This window comes from Rhipicephalus microplus, chromosome 7, assembly GCF_043290135.1.
Source record: "Rhipicephalus microplus isolate Deutch F79 chromosome 7, USDA_Rmic, whole genome shotgun sequence".
Classification (NCBI taxonomy): Eukaryota; Metazoa; Arthropoda; class Arachnida; order Ixodida; family Ixodidae; genus Rhipicephalus; species Rhipicephalus microplus.
Window position 1 is genome coordinate 66,852,609 of NC_134706.1, and position 4,320 is coordinate 66,856,928.

At 40.9% G+C, this 4,320-nt stretch overlaps 1 long non-coding RNA gene across 1 annotated transcript; it reads left to right on the plus strand.

The window, feature by feature from the left end:
* The first annotated feature begins 213 nt into the window (after window positions 1-213).
* LOC142767493 (uncharacterized) lies at window positions 214-2,759 on the plus strand. Its single transcript, XR_012884919.1, has 2 exons — window positions 214-427; window positions 554-2,759. It is a non-coding gene; the product is annotated as an uncharacterized LOC142767493 (long non-coding RNA).
* Window positions 2,760-4,320: the final 1,561 nt, after the last annotated feature.

Genomic DNA, 4,320 nt, shown 5'->3' on the forward strand with positions numbered 1-4,320 from the left:
ACAGTGTACTTCGTCGCCGACCAAGTGGACCTTGGACGCGTATATCTACTCCGTCAAATGTGCGCACTAATTCTTATCAATTGTTCTGAAATTAACGTGGCCCTTATCATGAGTAAGCTTGTGCTGGCATATCAGACGTATTCAATATAGTTCCTGACTTGAGCCAGAACCGTCGATATTTGGGGGGGGGGCGGCGGTTTATTTTTGATTAGTTTGGCAGTAGCGGTGACCGGCGATAGACGCCCGTTCTGACGTGTTCATCTGCATTTTTCACAGGACTCGGCGGCCGACGGAATCTGGCATCGCAAACATTGGGATTGCGTCATGATCTGAGACGCCCCTGCCCCCACCTGTTATCGGCAGTTTGGCAGTAGCGGTGACCGGCGATAGACGCCCGTTCTGACGTGTTCATCTGCATTTTTCACAGGTTCGTCCCTGTCCTGCCGCTGATACCGGTGGTCCTATTCTCTGGATAGCTGGTTCTGCCGCACTGACGAGCGTGGTACCTTGCAACGCCGGCAACTGCTACATTATTCTTCTTTTGGATGTCCAGGACTCGGCGGCCGACGGAATCTGGCATCGCAAACATTGGGATTGCGTCATGATCTGAGACGCCCCTGCCCCCACCTGTTATCGGCAGTTTGGCAGTAGCGGTGACCGGCGATAGACGCCCGTTCTGACGTGTTCATCTGCATTTTTCACAGGTTTGTCTTCACACATTCACACAGTGTTTTCCTTTTCCTATTTTTCTGCTGGTTGCTGCTACTGCCAAACTTGTCGTCGTAGTCATGCTTTTCGAGGTGTATGAGAGATGAGTGTTTCTGGGGAGGACATATGCCTTGCTTGCATGCTTACCCTAGAAACTACTGATGCTAAAGTGAAATGCAAAAAGTGTGGTAATTCTTATCACATCGAACAGTGCTCTGGACTGACTGAGCCGCTTGATAAGACGAGAAGTGGCACCAATTCTCGCAAAAACTATGTGTGTTCCACGTGTAAAACTGGTGCGCCATGCGTCGGTGCAGGTGCCGCTGCTGCGGCTCGTCAGGATTTTAACTTTGCTGTTGCTTTTGCGGAGTTAAGTCAAAAACTTGATTTTCTAATGCCACTAAATGAAAAGATGAACAGCATTGAACAGGCAGTGCAAACAATGTCTGATCATTTCGATACCATTCTGAAGCGATTGGACAGCCAAGATAAACAAATTGAGCAGCTCCGTAAGAGAACTGAACAGTTGGAACGAGCAAGGCCTGACGAGGAACTACACCAGATAAACTCTGACTTGAATGACCTGGAAATGCGTAGCAGGAGCCGAAACTTGGAAATTCATGGGAAACTTTTCAACGAGCACGAGAATCTACTCCAAAAGATAAACGAGATAGCCAGGATGATCCAAGTTCCTGAGGTCAGCGATCACGACCTTGAAGCTTATCATCGCCTTCCGGCGAAGGCAAATAAGACCCCCGCCATTATCATACGTTTTCAAAGCCAAAAGCTGAGGGATATGTGGCTGCAGAAAAGGCGATTACTAAAGGAAAAGGATGCAAACATATACTTTTCGGAAAACCTAACGCGCAGGGCAAGAACACTATTGTGGACTGTGAAGCAATGGGCTCGCGATAATGGCTTCCGTTACGTGTGGTATGCAAACGGGAAAATCTTCATCCGCAGGAAAGATGGCGAACCGTCCCATGTTGTCAGGGACGCGAGTCAGCTGGCTAATTTTACTGTGGTTAGGCACGTCAGCACATAATATGTGAACATCACGTCAAAATGGCTAACAATAGATTCGTGTTGCCTTGCAACATTCGCAGCGTCATGCCTACCGATTGGTTGGGCTCATCAGTGAAATGTTTTCATTTGAATGTACGATCACTGAACAATAAGGCTGATGAACTGCAAATTTTGTTAGACAGTTTTAACCTGTCTTTTGATTTCGTCATGGTATCTGAGTCATGGCTGAGCAGTAGCTTTTGTTTGCCATCATTTTCCACATTTGCCGTCAATCGTAATGTGGGTCGTGGTGGAGGTGTTTGCATTTTCGTTAATAAGAAAATCGAATGTGAATTGATCTCGGAACTTTGTTGCATGTCATCTGCTGTTGAGGTTGTTTCTGTATTGGCAAATAATACCGTTTATTCAGTGTTCTACCGACCACCCAGTGGAGATGTTGACGTATTTTTTGAGTACATTGAATCATATATTTCTTTTACTTCTGCGCATCACTATGATGTCATTATGGGCGGTGATTTTAATATAGACATGATGTCTAATTCTGCCCATGCAATTGATTTTGATGTGCTGTTAAGAAGTTTTGGCTTCAGTATTGTTACTAAGCTTCCTACTCGTATAACTACTAACTCAGAAACACTGATTGACCTGTTTATTACTAATATTAACAATTCTGTTATACATTCAGGGGTAATCTGTTGCGATTTAAGTGACCACATGGGCATTTATTTGTTTTTTCAGAAAAAGCAGCCTAGATCTAAACACACATGTACCCCAATGGTTCAGTACGTCACACCTAATGCTCTTGAAAATTTTCACAGTGAAATGTCACTTATGTCATGGAGTGATGTGTTCAATGAAACTAATGCAGAGGCAGCTTATGAAAAGTTTCTTAGTAAATTCTGCGGTGTTTATAATAGGCACTTTCCGCTAAAAAAGAAACGTACTATGAAAAAGATAAGAAAACCTTGGATATGTAATGAACTTCATACACGCATTAAACAGAAGAATAAACTCTATAACACATACATTGCCTCCAAAAGCACACAGCTGTTTCAAGAGTTTAAAAGCTACAGAAACAAGTTGACCAGTGACATCCGAAATGCCAAAAAGCGATATTATGAAAAACAATTCGAAAATTCATTTCGGCATCCTGATAAACTATGGAAACAAATCCGTTCTCTGGACGCTAATTTCATTGAGGATACGCATTTCGACAAGATCACTCATAAAGGAGAAGATTACACAGGGGAAAAATTAGCTGAGGCATTTAGTTTGTACTTCGCAAGGGATCATTCTACACCACATAACTCACAAGACACCCCTACTGCCAGATGTTCATCTACTCTTTTTCTTGAACCAGTAGGTGAGAGTGAAGTAACGCAAACGTTTCTTGAGCTTTCAAACAGTACGTCATGTGATTTAAACAACATACAAATTCGTCCAGTAAAATATGTCATTGAATTAATCTGTGTGCCGCTTACACATATCTTTAATTTGTGCCTGCAAACCGCTACATTTCCTTCGGCTATGCAAATAGCAAAAGTAATTGTGCTTTACAAAAAGGGAGACAAAAATGACTTTAGCAATTATAGGCCAATTAGTATCCTTCCTGTTTTTTCTAAATGTCTGGAAAAAATCATACTGAAACGCATGGACAAGTTTTTACAATCTAACAATATTATCAATGATTCTCAGTATGGATTTAGAAAAAACCGTTCTACGGAAATTGCTTTGATTCATCAAAAAGAATATATTCTTGATAAATTAGAAAAAAATAAGTTCGTGTTAGGCATTTTTGTAGATTTTACCAAAGCATTTGACTGCATAGTACACAGTATCTTATTTAGAAAATTGGATTTATGTGGTATTAGAGGGCACGCTTTAGATTTAATAAAATCTTATTTATCTCATCGGAAGCAGTACGTTCAAATCAGCAATTTTCAGTCCAAAACGCGTGATATTACAGCCGGTGTGCCACAGGGCAGTATACTTGGGCCTCTTCTCTTTAACATTTATATTAATGATATTGCGAACATTGATGATCAATCCAGGTTTATTATTTATGCGGATGACACTACAATCCTTTTGTCAGCTGATACACACAATGAGCTATCTTCCCGTGGTAACAATGTATTAGGTAAGCTGGAAGTTTGGACAAAGGAAAATGCACTGTCAGTTAATGTAAATAAAACTAAAGCTATAATTTTTAATTCTATTAATAAAAAATCTGATACTTTAGTACATTTGCTGTATAAATCCCAGCCAGTTGAAATTGTCAGGTCAATAAAATCACTAGGAGTTTATTTCACACTACATTTGCAATGGAATGATCATGTCCACAACATTTTATTAAAAGCATCGAGAGCGGTTGGTATACTTTGGCGACATAAATCTGTTTTACCTTTAAAGGCAAAGCTTGCTATATACCACGCTTTATTCCTTTCACACTTGAACTACTGCACGTTAGTGTGGGCGACAACGACTAAAACTAATTTAAGAAAAATTTCATCACTCCATAATAAAATCCTCCGTCTAATTTACAACCTTCCTCACAGACATACAACAGATCACTTGTTTAGTGAACAT